We start from the raw sequence: 16,930 nt of genomic DNA, 5'->3' as shown, positions 1-16,930 counted from the left end.
TAAATACATTTTGAATGTTCCACTGTGGAATTGTGTTAGCCTAAACACTGCTCCCTAAGTGACTGCCTTGATGGAAGTCATACATTTTTCCATGTTATTCATATGGGTATTATACCGTGGGCCCTATTTATGCCACTGCTAAACCCGCACCCGCTGCCCACTACCCGTGATTTACTGCCCACTACCTGTGAATTAGGGATAAGGCAGCGGGCACTGTCCCTAAACGGTATTTTGCGGCCGCTATACCCGCTATTCATTATGCCGACTACGCTATTTGCGCCTAGAGGTGTGGCCGTGGGCGTGTTGTTGCATTATCCCAAAAATTGCTATTAGGTTTAGCCAGTTTAGCCCTTTATAGAGCCCCTTATATATTTTAACTCAACTGTAACAGTATGATTGTATCGAGAAGGCTTTTTATGCCTGTGGGGTTCCTTTCATTAACATCTATGTTTGGGTTATTATCAGTGAAAATAAATATGAAATTCATAACAATGATCATAACTTGCAGCATGGTGCAATGTTTCATGTTCGCAGACTTTCAGCTTTGTTTATTTACATGTTAATTTTGTCCGGAGCATGCTCTGTTTAGAAATTGACGAAAAATAATATGCAGTGAACAGTACGCCACAGAATCCTTAGTGTTGAATTAGCCATTTGTTACTTAGAGAGTGTAAGCCAATGGACCTTTACTGGTCCGGTTGTTAAAGTTCGTACACTCTCAGCATTAAATTAACACTGAGGATTTGTGTGGTGGTCTTGGTGTGGCCTTTCTATTTAGCTTGAAGCAATGTCAGATTTTTTTAGTCGAATAATAGAAAGCCTGTGTTTAACTGGCTAAACAAAATTAGCAGCCTTTCATGTGACCCACCTGTTGTGCTTTTAGCATTGTTAATACTAACCTCATGTTACTATCATCAGCAGAGCCACTCTGTTTGTGATATGCTTCCAAGAGCTTATTGTCTCCGCCAGGCCGAAAGGCATGGCGAGAGAGTATGTTTTACCCTCCGTCCGTCCGTCCGTGTGTGTGTGTGTCCTGTCTGTGTGTTACCAGCTAATCTCCGGCACCGTTGGCCCGGTCGCTGCGAAACTGTGCACACCCACTCCCTGGATGCCAATTCAGAACCTCTGCCCCACATTTTTCACATGGGCCTGTTATAGCGCCACCAGGAGGCCGATTTGTGCAAAACCCATTTTTTCCCATTACACCTACAGCTTTTAACCAAACGTCATGCAAATCGGTACACAGTATCTCTATAGTCATGTGATCAACCCGGATCTGTCCGATTTCCCATATTGCATCCTCATTGGCTAAGGTTGGCTTCCAAAGTTTGCAGGATTGGTCCGTTTTGAACAAACTGCCTCCAATCATGAACGCAGCTTGCCATTTCCAAAAAATTGCACACGCACATTCCCACTAGGCCGAGGAAGAAATGCCACTTGAACATTTTCAAATCAGCCTCATGGTGGCGCTATAACTGGCCGATTTGCATTTTTAACTATAACTGCACCGATCTGCGTGAAACTTTGCACGCACACTCCCTAGAGGCCAAGGAAAAACATTGGACTGCATTTTTCACATCTGCTTTTCACAGTGCCACCAGGAGGCCGACTTATGTAAAATACATTTTTGGAGATTATTCCTTCAGATTCTGTCCAAAAAACACGCAAATTGGTACACTGCATCTCCATAGTCATGTGATTCTGATGGATCTGTCCGATATTTCATATTCCATCCTATTTGGCTTACAGTGGCTTCCAAAGTTTGCAGGATTGGTCAGTTTTAAACAAAATGCCTCAAAACATGAATGCAGTGTGCAATTTCCGTGAAAGTTTGCATGCAGATTCCCACTAGGCCGAGGAAGAAATGCCCCCCTTTTCACATTCACATTGGCCTTTATAGCGCCACCAGCAGGTCTAATTTAGCAAAACACATTTTTGGAACAAAATGCCTCAAATCATGAATGCAGTGTCCCATTGAAAGGCCTAAGAAGAAATGCCACCCTTTTCACATTGGCCTATTATAGCGCCACCAGGAGGCCACAATAACCTACCTGACCTGGCGGAGACCTGTGCTCCGAGGAGCACTTTTTCTAGTTTCTCCTGCTTTCTCTTTCACTCTCCTTCTATTCTCCTTCTTATCTCCTTCTATTCTCCTTTCTTGTCGAGCCACTGTGGGTGCTGCTTCGAGTGACACATTCTCAACATGGCCATTAGTACAGCTACTGTTATGCTTAGTACAGAGCAGACAATTATACAACACATGGATACAATAACCAAAACCTTCTCTACTGCTAAAAGCTAAAGTTATACATCTGTGTGTGTGCGTGCATGCGTGCGTGCGTGCGTGCGTGCGTGCGTGCGTGCGTGCGTGCGTGTGTGTCTTTGAAGTGCTGTGTTCTCTAAGGCGGCAGTCGTCAACTGTGTGCACAAGTTGTGTAGTGGAACACTGTCATTTTCGGCAAGCAGCATGGTCATACAACAGAGTATAAGGTAGTCTACTCCCTGTAGCTCTATTCTGCTCCGTTCCTCGATTTTACCGTTGTCTGCGCCTGTGCTATGCCGTAATGGGCTCCCAGGGCATGATGGGAATATAACTGTTTCACTATGTTTTTCTTACCCCCCTCAATCTCCACTAAATATAAAATGTGCCCAGCAACATGGGATATATAGTAGACTCTGTGATGTCAGATGTTATTGCTGGATATGCATACTAGGAACTTTTGGATTATTTTCCAAAAATCTGCCGGGCAAAGTGCATTATGTCACAAAGGCCACATTGTAGCCAGTCGGGTGTAGAGCAGAGCATGCCTGTCTCTGTGTCCTGTGCATTGGCCACCTTCTGTGCTTCCAGTCCAGACTATAGACTTACTTCATGGCTATTTCCTCTTCTTGTGCTGGAATCAATGCACAATGGGCCCACAGGATTTCTTACATAATGGGCCAAAAAAAAAACGGAATTATATTCACTCATCTACTGCTTCGACTAGTTACTGAAAATACTGTTTACAGTGCTATCCAGTCACACATTTATTTCAAGGCAGTCTGTTTATAGCCTGGTAAACCATCCTGGTCGGTTGTCATGTGTCTTCAGAAGACACATGATAATGTGAATTCACGGGATGGTTTACCAGGCTAGTTTGCTTAGGCTGTATATGATTATTCATAAAATGACCATGGGTAGACTGTAATTTAACTCAAAGAGTATGCAAGTGTAACCAAATGAACGCTTACGGGTTCATTTGGCAAAATAAATTCACTCAGATTTATAAACGGATAAATCAACATTGAGGATTTTTACTGTGTATCTCGATCACATACTGTATTAGGGTTGGATTTGATTTAATGATGGCGATATCAAAGCATTTATATTAGCGTTGTGTGCTTAATGCACACGCATGTGCAATGGTCTCTTCTCAAAGCTTAAATATTAGGGTTAATTAACTAGTCCTCGTCTGGCCCGCGGGATCTTTAACTCGGACTCTTAGGCTATGCTGTATGGAATGTAAGAGCGTCCAATAGAGAACCACACATCTCCTGTTTATCCACTAATTGAATTTGCCACTAAAATATGCTGGCAGGAACCCCTTACCTTGTTTGACTTATTTATTGCCTGACTGGAGAGGTAATTTGACCTTCTCATTTCAAAGGCTCTTTTTTCCAATCCAGAAAAAGAGTGTTAAACTCAATTAGACCAGTGATCAGTGACTCAAACACTACATTTGTTTCCTCTGAGGGGACAAGCCGGCTAGATCCTGACTCTGGGCTCCCTGTCTCTCACTCGCTGTCCTTCCAACCCCGCAGGACGGGAGGAGGGGGACGGCGACGAGGAGAGAGAGGTCGAGGGTGAGGGGCAAGGGAATTGAGTGAGAGGAGAGAGAGAGAGAGAGAGAGAGAGAGAGAGAGAGAGAGAGAGAGAGAGAGAGAGAGAGAGAGAGAGAGAGAGAGAGAGAGAGAGAGAGAGAGAGAGAGAGAGAGAGAGAGAGAGAGAGAGAGAGAGAGAGAGAGAGAGAGAGAGAGAGAGAGAGGAAAGTGCCCCACAGTTCCTGCCATGTCACAGGAGATTTGTGTCCTCCCTTTAAATCATTTCCCTCTTTAGAAGATTAAGAAGGCAGAAATATTCTCAAACTGATCATTTTCCCTCCCTTCTAAATGGACTCATTTGCATTTGGAAAATGCCACTATTAATTGTAGGTCTCAAAAAAAGACAAATGATCTCTCCAGCTGTAAATAAAAACAAAACCAGCAGAGGTTATAATGTTAATTGTTAGAATGGCTGTGCGGGGGCCAGGGAAGCCAATGCAATGCATATGAACCAATCACCAGGAGATTTACACCATGGCCTTATATGCTTTGTACACTCCTTCCTGCATTTATTATTGACCCCTGTTTCCTTCTTTTCTTTTTTAAATCACCCATTTCTCTCAATGGTTTGTATTAATGTCAGGGCAGATGCAATCTTGTTTGGTATGACCAAAATAAAGTGTTAATAGAAATTATCTACATTTTCCAGTTGAATGTTCTTGGTTGTGGGGAAGAAAAATAATTATGGCATTGTTTATTCATTGCATGCTGTGTCCCAATTGCTATTCGAAGATTATGGAGTGAAGTGAACTTTGCTTGTGGCACTGAACACGCCATATGAATGTCTGTCTATGTGTGTTCTATTCTTGTCTAAACTTGCTTTTTTTCTATTACTAGACAATTAGAGGTGTCCCACATGCCCTTGGCTTAAGCAGTCTGTCCTGGTGTTGATCTAGGTGTCAAATAGTTCTTTGTAGGCTTTCCTTTGTCAATCCAAAAGAGTGTGACAGTAAAACAAGCCATCTGTGGGTTGAGGCCATGCACTGTCAAATAGTGCGTGCCTGCTTCTTCCTGAACAAGAAGAACACTGAATAATTTGCAGACACCAGTGCCTTGTTGTAACCTGATCATTTATGGATCAATTGTTTCCTTTCTGGTTTAATTCACCATGTGATTGATTTTCAGCGCAATGGTGTTGGAATAGGGAATCATTTGAATACAGATGCTTGCGGCTTAGGCCTCAAGCCACTTGGAGTCAGGAGACAATTGCAGGTTGATTACGTTGCTACTGGCAGAAGTTGTAGCTCCTTTTGTACGAGGCAGAGATATTTGCATTTAAATGCTTATTGTAGGCATCTAAACACCATAAAGACTGATTGTAGATGCCAGTTGTTGGCTAGTCCTTGGGAATAAAAAATAAGAATTTCAATAAGGGAAATTGGCATGGAAATGAGGAAATCATTTTCAAATAGTGGAGCTGAAATCAATAGATGGTGGAGTTTGTTATGCAGGTTTGTATTGAGTGTGTTGGTTGTTCGATTACGTATGAACCTATTTACTGTTAGCTACTGTATTCGGTATTGTTAGAGATGGAATAACAGTGATTTTTTATTCAGATTGAGCTTTTCTTCCCTTTCTTTTTTAGCGGATTTATTTATTTATTAATGTTTTATTGTTGCTGTCGAGTCTGTGTGATTATGTGGTCAGGTTGTATGCATTGCTCTTCATGCAGACATTTTCATAAATCTTCTGTTAATTTATCCTGAATGAATGAATATGGAATGTGTCACATTTATCTTGAATCATAAGTTAGTTGTCTTGTCTTGTCTGTTCTTTCTTTCTTAATTCTCCTCAGTTTTGATTTATCCATTTGTACGAGTCCATTGGTTCCATTTGTACATTCTGAGTTAGATTAACACTAAGGATGTTTACATTGTATATGTTTCTATCTACGTATATCTGTCTATCTCTCTCTATATATAAATACACATAAGTGTGTGTGTGTGTGTGTGTGTGTGTGTGTGTGTGTGTGTGTGTGTGTGTGTGTGTGTGTGTGTGTGTGTGTGTGTGTGTGTGTGTGTGTGTGTGTGTGTGTGTGTGTGTGTGTGTGTGTGTGTGGTGCGTGCGTGCGTGCGTGCGTGCGTGAGAGCCTGGTACCCACAGCGGAGTGATGCCCCTGCTGATTTTGCTGCTCTGGTTCTTTGTCCTGTAGCACTCAGCGTGTCTGCCTCCTCAGGAGACTGGCAGGCCTCTCTAGTGTGGCAACACAAAGACCCAGCCTCCTTTGAGGTGTTAAAAACTTCCATTTATGTATCTCCCTGGACAAAAAAGCAGCGAGCCCATTTGAGTCCAGTGGCGACACAGGCAGACATTGTGGCCACGCTTCTCTAGCACTCATTTCACAGATTCTAAAACCAGTATGTGGTGAACAGGATTTGAGGGGCTAAAGTGCCCCGTGAGGGCCAGGCGATAAGAGGCAGAAACACCACCACTCAGTAAACTAGAAGATGGGGCCCTGAAAATAAACACCTTACCTGTGAGACAGAGAGGCAGACGTTTTCATAGCTCTCCACCAACACACACACACACACACACACACACACACACACACACACACACACACACACACACACACACACACACACACACACACACACACACACACACACACACACACACACACACACACACACACACACACACACACACACATGCACACACACCTAATGCTCAAAGGGAACACAAGAAAGAAAGAAATATAGAAGGAAAGAAAGACAAAGACAGACAGACAGAATCCTCATCAATGGGCTTATAGTGTTTTTGAGTGAAGAATGCATGAGAGGGAATCAAAGAGAGTTGATAGGCTGCACAGACTGCAATGCCTGCCTGTTAGGAGCACAGGGGACCTGAATGCTGCCCCCCCACACACACCCACCCAGATGCCCAGTAAATGGACTTGTATTCTCGCTATTTGAGGCTGAGGAAATGACACATAATGTATTTGCCAAGCAGCACATGAAAGCCCTCCTCAGCCACAGTGCTGTATGAGGTTGTTTTTCGAAACAAACGCTGGTCAGACTGATACTCAATTGTGGATTCCCCCCGGCCCATACACACTTCATCTGACACTCTTGCACTTAGTATTGTCATAGTTAAAAAGGCCTCTCGTTTTAGGCCAACTAAACAAAATATTTTGACTGTGGTTTCACTGCTGGTCATGCTCGATACGTCAGTGCTGAACTACTCTGTCTATACTGACTCCAGTTCATTCAGACAGAAGAATAAAGATGGAAAAAAGGGGGGAAAAGAGCGGATTGTAAGGTTGTGACAGGTAACAGGGTACTGGAGCATGGAACAGCTGTTTGAATGTGATTGGCCTGTATCCAGAAGCAAATAACCCAATGATATGGTGGATTCTGAGTAGAAATAAAGCTTGTCTTTCTCATACAGGAGTGGAGCAAATTTCTTTGTGCATGCCTGTGTACAGTTCATCATACCAGCGGGAACTCAGAGCTCCGCATTAATCAGGTTATCTACAGGCTCTGTCTCCTCAGATACTGTACTTCCATGAGGTGATCTGTGCCACCCTGAAAACACCCTGCAGTGCATAAGCCTATACTGTACACAGTCAAATCCTTAGTGTTCATTTAACTCTGAGAGTGTATAAATGTATCCATATGGACCCTCATTGGTTACATCTACATACTCTTGAGTCAGATATTGATAAATTAAAGAGGAACTTAACCGATCCCATCGTTCTGATGCAAGGGAATCAACAACATATAGTCTGGCAAAAAATGTCTTCTGTGTATTTCTCTGCAAAATGTTGACATTGCAAAATGATTACGTCAAATGCGTTGTTTCATGTTATCAAGTGTTCAGAATGGACATATGCACTATCCAGCACATTCTTGATTATGCCGACTATTCACTGCCATCATTGCGTATTAACCATTAAAGATAGTCGACACTGGATAGTCTTACGGGAATTGTGTATTGAATCAGACTCTCTTGTTCTAATACTGTGTTAGGGGGTGTTCACACTGTCTGCCTGTTATGAACAAAATGAAAAGACGTGACCCCCTCCAGCCCTGACTTCAGCACGGGGCATACTGTATATCACAACCTCATCCAGGAGCTCCATCTGGATGAAGCTCGGTTTAAAGTTTACGGGGGCATTTTGAAGACCTCGAAAATCACAAAACACAATTTATCGTGATCTGTCAGCTGATAAAAAGGCCCACATCATAAGCACATTTGTCAAACAAGTTAGACTATTCTCAACTTTTGAAAGTGCTCCGCTCTGTCAAAACAAGCACACTAACCAACGCCTTTTGCTCTATGTGGTCACCTTTTGGTCATTTCACATATTTTTTTTGGTGAACATGAACAGTGTGAACATGCCCGTAGAAATTTTCTTCTGCTAGAATCTTCTGCAGTTCAAACCCCCCCACCCCACCCACCCACACACAGCCCCACACACAGCGCACACCCAGTCACCTCCTCCCCCTTCCCTATTTCCCCATTTCCCCATGGAAGTGCTGCTATAGACCCACCTCATTGCATCCCAAACTCCCCTGGTCCCCAGGCCTGTCTGTGTGCATGGCTGCTGCTTCTGCAGAGATAACCAGACAGCAGCCAAGTGGGGACCAACCTGCTGATGGCGGAGATTACCTCCATTGTAAAAATAACTACCTCTGCAAAATTCCTACTTTAGCGTGTTTGGACGAGAGCGTGGGTGAGGATTTGGAATAGAGGATTGGGAGAGGTTTTTTTTTTTTTAACGTGTTGTAGATCTGGATGAATTCCAAACAGAAGTTCAAGTGCAAGTGTTGGCTTGCATCACCCATATTTCACGCACACACGCATGCACGCATACACGCACGTACGCACGCAAATCGCACGCACGCACGCACACACACACACACACACACACACCCTTGTGTGCACACACACACACACACACACACACACACACACACACACACACACACACACACACACACACACACACACACACACACACACACACACACACACACACACACACACACTAATGTGGGAAAAAAATGTCAGAGTCTTCAAAACTTTTCATGATGCAATCCAGTACTTTTTTCCGGACCTGAATTTGTTAATAGTTCAATCATACATTTTTGCTACCCCTACAATAAATAAATACATATTTATATACAATGTGCACGTTGCAATTGAGGTGCTGTTATGCAATAATCCATGTTCCAGGCTCTGGCAGTGCTGTGTGTGGTTGTTGTTGTGATGTTTGCCTATTGATACTGAAACTGAACCACTGTCATATGATGGTCAAACACACTAGCCACCGTTATGTTCCGGGCTAATCAAATCAAGCGTACCCCCTGCTGTAGACGAACACATGCCTGGAATTTGAAGGTTCATTTGATTTGGAGTGAATCTCAGTTGGCCTACTTGTGACAGCTGTGAAGGCTTTCTCTTGCATATTGTATGGAGGAAATTGTAGACCAAATGGTAGATCCTGGAGGCATGTATGTTTGTGTGAACTGTATATGGGAGGCATAGTGTGTGTGTGTAGTCTCTGACATCGCCATGCTGCTAAAAAATGGTTTACTGTGCTTCACTACATTATGTACATTAACAACTTAAACATATTCTATGCTTAAGAAAATGCTGCTGCGTTGAGTTTGTAGAGCGGCTACTTTTAACTATTTTGGAAAATGTTATAAAATGTGCGTGTGTGTGTGTGTGTGTGTGTGTGTGTGTGTGTGTGTGTGTGTGTGTGTGTGTGTGTGTGTGTGTGTGTGTGTGTGTGTGTGTGTGTGTGTGTGTGTGTGTGTGTGTAGTGGCTACCACTGGTAGAGCAATGGCCACTCTTTTAGGGAAATGCCACAGGTGGTCAGAGCTCTCTCTATACTGCCTTGATATACAGCTTCGTATACAGCTATTTGGATTTTTCTGTTCAAGAGTTAATCTCCTATTTCTAGTGTGGTGCGTTGATTTGATTTTAACATTGGACCTCTTTGTGGCTACTTCTTACAGTGTCAGTAGTCTAATGGGAACAATCACCTTAGATGGTACATCAGTTCACCCACTAATCCTCAGCTGTTGATCAACAGCTGGCGGTTGTCTAGGAAACTTGTGCAGGTGTATCAGTGTTGTTAGAGGTCATTCATGCACGACATTGACTGCTGACATGGAGATATAATATAGTATCCACTCTGCATGCATGTGTCTCCCCCCCTTCTCTCTCTCTCTCTCTCTCTCTCTCTCTCTCTCTCTCTCTCTCTCTCTCTCTCTCTCTCTCTCTCTCTCTCTCTCTGAGATTTTGACTTTTGACTTTAGGGGAAAATGAGACTGTAGGAGAGAATGATTCGATAATAAAACTGTGGAGAAACTAATGATGTGAATTTGGAGGGCAATTGAATTATGGTTAATAAAACCACGGTCCTCCAATTATGAAAGGAAAGGCTTGTTTTATTTTCCCTACAGTCCTAATTCACTGCAGGAAAAGAGCAACTGCACAATAGGCTACCACTGACGCTTTCACTGCACCACTGGGATTACGGCAATTTCATCATAATATTATTTAAATTTGTCCTATTATTTTCAATAAATTCTCTTCTGAAAGAAATTTCTTTCGTTTTTACGAGTCATTAATAAGAAAGTACGATTTTTTCTCCCTTTGTTGTGTTTCTCATTGTTCTCAATTAGCGTCACATTACGAATTCAAAGACTTGTTAATTTCTACCCACTGTAATACTTACAGACCCCTTTATTAAGGCAGGGCTTTATAGTCAGATGTTTAACAAAGAGAGCCTGGCTTGCTCAATTACCACCCGTGTTAAATGTGCTGATTTAGCAGCCAGCAATTATTGTGTGATTACACAGCTACTAATACTAGTGAATACTATATTGTATTTGTGTGTTCGTATTTGTATACATGAACGTGTGCACATCCATGCTTCTGTGTCTGCAGTATTTAACAGTGGCCATGCACAACATAACCGTTTGGCCAAAGTTAGCTGTATAGCTCATTTGCATCTGCGGTATGAGTGAATGCTGTGTGTGCATGAATAGGAGAGTCATGCTCATTCTAACTCGTGGGGTTCAAGGTTTCTGTTGTCACGTGCACTTACCGTACCACTTTCAAGCTGCCGTCCCTATTTTGAGCATGTCATTATAGGCATACATTTTCAAATTAATTAAAAAATGAATTAAAAATAATTTAGAAAATAGCAAATTGATAAACTTACTACTGGTCATGATGCTAGCTTGTAGATCGGCTATACTTAATAGGCTATACGTCTGTGACAAGTTGACAACATTGTAGGCTGTAAATCCTTGTACTTAGAGCCTTCTCGTGTGTAACTAGTTACTACACTAACAATTACAATGAATATTTTTTTCCCTACTATTTTTATATTATGTATTTATGTTATTTTTTTTTACATCATATGAGTAAAACCTATTTGTTGTAATAATTTGCCTTGCGTTAATTACCTTGTGTTGCACAATGCTGGAGATAAAACTAAATGATGTGAAGTTAAAATGGTTATTAAAGTATACAGTAAGTCCCTTTTTCAAACAGATGCAATTCTATTCTTCTATACTCACTACGTTGCATTTGGTTAATATACTGTAGGTAACAGTAGGTAAACTATAGCAACTAGTTAAAGGTAAATTTAGCTCAATCCAGTTAGCCTGTCAGTCGTGAGATTATCAGAGCATTTGATTTAAAGGTTAACTTAAGCTGTGTAAATCAAACATGATATGGCAGTGCAACACTTTCAAAGGTTATAGTTAGGAAACATGGAATTTTGCTTGATATTTCCTGGTCACGATGCTGGCTATAATATTCTTCTTTTAAAAAACTACCAGAAAGGTTGCCAGTATAAGAGGTCCAGGTTATGGATTTAGGTAATGGGCGCCCGGCCTATTTGGTGCCGGTCTACTTGGGGCCATGCATGTCGTGAACGATGCAATACGGGTACCCTATACATATTATGATGACCTCCTCTCTCCTACTTCCCACACTGTACCTTCTGTTCTCACCAACTTTTCTTCTCCTTCTTCCATATTATGGCTCTCGCCCTCTTTCTGTTCCATTGCTTATACTGTCATTTATATTGGCTATGCAGCACGAACGTTACGCGAAGCTCGGCCAATTATTTAATCTGACGGATCGTGTTGGCCAATCAGGGTCTTAAACTGGCTATGCGGCACAAACGTAACATGACACTTCGCCAATCCGTGAAGCCGACAGTTCGGGTTGGCCAATCAGGGAAGCCGATGCATACAATCTACCGAACACACAGAGAATTTCTGCGTTCTCCTCAGACCCGCAGTCAGACAGATACAGATATTCGTGTTTTTTTGGTTCTCTGAATCCTGGTTCAAAATGCCATTCGGCACTGCACATCTCGGGGTCATATGAGACAAACACTGAATTACACTGGCCACAGTGTGAGTGTGACAGACACACATGCATGCACACGCACACACACGCACGCACGCACCGCACACACACACACACACACACACACACACACACACACACACACACACACACACACACACACACACACACACACACACACACACACACATTTCAACGTGTTGTCTCTATTTTGGGCATATCATTATTGTCACAAATTGTCAAAAATAGCGAGAGAAAAAATGTCGACCCATTGTGAGCTTGTAGATCGGCTACTTTTGCTATTCGTCGTACAATGAAGTATTTAAGGCTTAAGTATAATGATGCCTCCCTACATTTTGGCTTGCATGATGCTCCTGTGCATGAATGTGTGTTTTTCCATGTCTGTGCGTGGTGTTGGTGGTGGGGATGATGGTTGCCAGAGTTGCCATTCAGGTTACAGCTTTCCATTTAGCTGAGGTCAGTCTCTGGGCCATCTTTCCTCTATTGTCACCTCCAGCCTCAAGGCCACCACATTATGATCTGTTCTGTGACTATTGCCTTTATCTGACGTACTCTATTAACCCTACCTCCTCCCACGCAAAAAGTATTATTATGATTTTTTGCCTGTGCTGTGATCAGAATGCTGTGGTAGTCAGTACATTCATCTGGTCTAGTTGGTGGCTTATTGGTCCCAGCCGCAGGAGTCAGGGGTACAGTAGTGCAAATTAGTGGAAGATCAATTAAGCATGACCTTAAAAACCTCTGTCCTTGTTTAATTGCTAGTGCAGAGGCAGGGTAATTGTATAAATCAGCTATTAATGAGATGTGGGCTTTTTGTGAAAAACAACATAATGCGAGGAAATTAACATCAAATAGGCTTAACATCAATAGGTACTGTATTTTCTCCCCTGAAGCTTTGCTGACACATATTTGACTTGAATACTTTTCTCTCTACTTTATTTTCACTAATACATGGCAGTAGAAATATTTGTGTTGGAAATTAGGTTTCATCTGATGCGCACACGCTGGATTTCTGTCCTCGCTTGTGTGTCATCAAACAAAGCTTGTGATTCGCAGGACTTCAAGTGCACTGCCGTAACTAGCAGAGCATGCCCCTAAATAAATCATTAGCAAGCAGCGCTTCAAGAAAGAAAGCGAAATTAAATAAAGCAACCGCTTTATATGAAAGCTGTTTATTAGTAGAATCCACAGACTGGAGGACAGATTAATGAGGTACCAGAGAAGTGGATTTTAAACATTGTCTAGGCCTGGTTCCCGATGGTGAGAGCTATGAGGCTGCAAGTCAGACACTAACATAGCTGTTTTAGCTCAGCTGTATAGACTCTGACCCTCAGCCAACAGTCACCCGTTTTGCTACTACTCCGGGTCCATTTCTACCGTGTGAGTGAAATGAACACTGAGGATTTTACTGCGTATGTCTTTCTCTAGTCCTCTGTTTGTTCTGATACAAGTACAGTAAATACAGTTACATAACTGACCTGGCTGATTTGAACTCTTTACTCCATTTGTTCTTTAATAAATTAGATGCAACAAATTTACCACTAGGGCTGCAACTATCGATAGTTTACTTAGCGATTATTCAAATAATCGAGAAGCATATTTTATTTTAATATTTAAACATCGATTAACCATTAATGTGCTATTTTATACTTTTTACATAATGCGCTTTGAGCTTGTAGATCAGCTATTTTCACTATTTTTGAATTTGTAAAACATAGGGATCGATTATTAATCATTAATTTTATGAAATTATCGATTATCAGATTATATATTTTTTACTATCAATTACTTTTCTTAATTTTATTAACTGTTGCACCCCTATTTAGCGCAATAGCCAGACGAGAACAAAAGAAAAACAACAAAACCACAAATTGAATGCCCGTTTCTGTCTTTCCATTGCATTTCAGGTCATTTTCATGAGTTCAACATCAACTAACCAGTGATCACTGGGAGCTGGGGATTGAGTCTTTCAGTTTTTGTAAGTATCAATTTGCCTCTTCACTTGTTTCTTTCTAGCCACATGCCTCCTTCACCCTTGGTGTCTCCCACCCACACTGAACACCTGCAGCAAATGAGGTGGACAATTGGGTAGTTACACAATGTCTGCACAATTAGGCAGTTACACTTGTACAATGTTATCCACACGTTTAGACTCTTGCCTTATTTATACTCCGTTGACAGTATCGCTTACCGACAGTAACTGATCTGTTCTTATCAGCAAGCAACACCATTGTGCGATGGAGTATAAATTGAGCTTTCCTGTAACCATATTAAAGTTCACAATGTCTCTCTATGTGACTCACTATGTGAGCTTATAGATCAGTTATTTTCACTATTTGTCCTATGACAAAGTATATATTGTAGGGCTTAGTGGACAATCTTCCTTTATATTTTATCGTATTTTTTTTTATTTTAGCTTTTTTACTTTTCTTGCTAATTTCATGGGTGATGTATTTGTCAAGACTAAGAGAGAGAGTGTAATTATGTTCACATGTTGAGTTTTACTGTATGAGTACCCTCTTTTTGAAAACACAAGAGCTGCCCCTTGCTCTGTGAATTGAATTAGAGCAAGATTGTTATGCAGGGAACTGCTTTATTGATTGAATAGGGATCAGTTCTTTATGCTAGACAAGGAAGTAGCCACATCAAATCACAATTGGACCAACGTATCTCAATAATGTCACTCACCCCTGGAATAACTGTTGACAAACTAGCTTTTCTCAATATCTTTTGATCTACAAGGTAAACAATTCAAAAGCATACAACTTGTGCTGGTATTCATCACAACAGTGCTGCTGTGCACAGCAGTGAAACCTTTTTTGAATTTGATGAGAAATACTGTAAACCCTTCAGAAGTACAGATCCATCTCTACACTTTTAATGGTCTTCCTCTACAGCTGCTCTCAGAGCCTCTCCAATAAAAAACTGTATCTGAGATTATATTAAGCAAATAAAGCTTAGAAAGTTAGTTGATATTAATATTTTTTTCCAAATGTCATGCAGTTGGAGATATCATGCGAGTCAGGCCAGAGTCATATTAATGTGCGTGAGGAGACTTTCAATATCACCTGGATAAATGTCTATCCTGTCTCCAATCTCATGGCCATTTACTGTTGTCAGACACAGTGCTTAGCCTAATGTACGGTATATGCACTCGTCTGCAGGTCTGCAGTGTGTTGTGAATGACGCAGACTAGGAGTGAGGAGATCTCTCAGGCTTGGGTGTGAGGAGATTATTGTTCAAATGAAGCTGAGATCAATAACTGTATATGCCAACAGGCCAGTCAGTCAGTTTACATCCTGCATGCTATTGTAACTATAACTAGAGGGATCTCAAGTCATGCGCAGATATGCAGATCTTAAGAGCATTATTAGTGTTCATGAAAGTAGCTCAGCTGTGTGTGTGTGTGTGTGTGTGTGTGTGTGTGTGTGTGTGTGTGTGTGTGTGTGTGTGTGTGTGTGTGTGTGTGTGTGTGTGTGTGTGTGTGTGTGTGTGTGTGTGTGTGTGTGTGTGTGTGTGTGTGTGTAGTCACTCACTGTAATACTATGCAAAATCTTTGTGTTAGAATTGTCAAAACGACATCGAGGCTCTAATGGTCATTGGCCAGCACCCATTACACATCTCTGTCCAAGTCATTGTGGAGTACGGTCCTTTTGTAATATTCCAAGCACCATCCCACTCTCCTGTGCAATTTTATCAGCCAGACCTCATGCTCTCCCTCATGAATCTAGATCCATTGCAACTTTAATCTACATGTTTAATTAATCATAAAACAATGCAGTGAATCATTTGGTTGTTGGGTGTGTGGCGTGTTGGTGGAACATGTTTAATCACTCTTGTGTGAACCCATTTCAAGACACCTGAGGATCGTATGGGAGAACCTGAACGGTACAAATGCAGTCCGTTTTAGAAGGTGCCGTTTCTTCTAATAAGCAGTGGATCATGTACAGTCTCACAGCTGTCAGCTTTCTATCGATGGCAGCCCTGGAGGGGAGGATATCGGAGAACCATTTTGTCAGAAATTAAATAAACAGCACTTCAGTAGAATAATGAAAATGAATAACCTTTCGATGGTTATTTTATTCATCTATTATTTATCAAATGGACCTTTCAGTTCGGTCCACTGACCCTGCGGTGATTATGGGCAATATGTTGCTAAACGGAGACCGCTTGACAAAGACTTCATTTTAATTTCATCAGCCTCAATGACTTCAGAAGAGCTCAGTGTGCATTTGGAAAATTAATTATTGCAGATTCCATTACCTGGCAAGATAATAGAACATGTGCACGAACCAAACTCATCTTCCTTTAATAGGAAACTGTGCATACCATAAACAGATTACCGTATCCATGTAGCAAAATAAAGAAGCTCGTTTTGGTATAGTGGTAACATAAAGTATACATTAAATCAGTCTCTCTGGGGGCCCCCAGGGGTCCTTGAGGGGGCTCCAGGGGGGTCCCCAGTAAAATGAATATAGCATCAAAATCAGTTTAACCACTTCAACCCTATATACTATTTGAAAATAGCTGATCTACAAGCTCACGCTGCTTTGCGGTGTGAGCTTGTTTGTGTGAGCTTGTTTTCAAATAATTATTTTGAAAATATAAAAAGACGGCTGTCCACGGCCAAATTCATATTAATATGGTTGATTACTTTGTGATTAATTTGAGAATCACTGCATTAAATAAGTGATTTTGTCT

General features: G+C 41.6%; 1 protein-coding gene across 6 annotated transcripts in view; it reads left to right on the top strand.

The window, feature by feature from the left end:
• Positions 1-16,930, top strand: part of sox6 (SRY-box transcription factor 6) — a 175,420-nt gene that overhangs the window by 15,750 nt on the left and 142,740 nt on the right. For 5 of the 6 annotated variants that reach the window (XM_084063620.1, XM_084063624.1, XM_084063616.1 and 2 more), the window contains exon 3: positions 14,137-14,207. The exons of the other annotated variant lie outside the window; for it this stretch is intronic. The gene's annotated coding sequence lies outside the window, so the exon portion shown is untranslated. The remainder of the gene's footprint in view (positions 1-14,136; positions 14,208-16,930) is intronic. 6 annotated transcript variants of the gene reach the window in all.

This window comes from Gymnoscopelus microlampas, assembly GCF_963454915.1.
Source record: "Gymnoscopelus microlampas genome assembly, chromosome: 1".
In the NCBI taxonomy this organism is placed as follows: domain Eukaryota; kingdom Metazoa; phylum Chordata; class Actinopteri; order Myctophiformes; family Myctophidae; genus Gymnoscopelus; species Gymnoscopelus microlampas.
The sequence above is the reverse complement of the archived record's forward strand: the minus strand, read 5'-3'. Positions and strand labels throughout refer to the sequence as shown.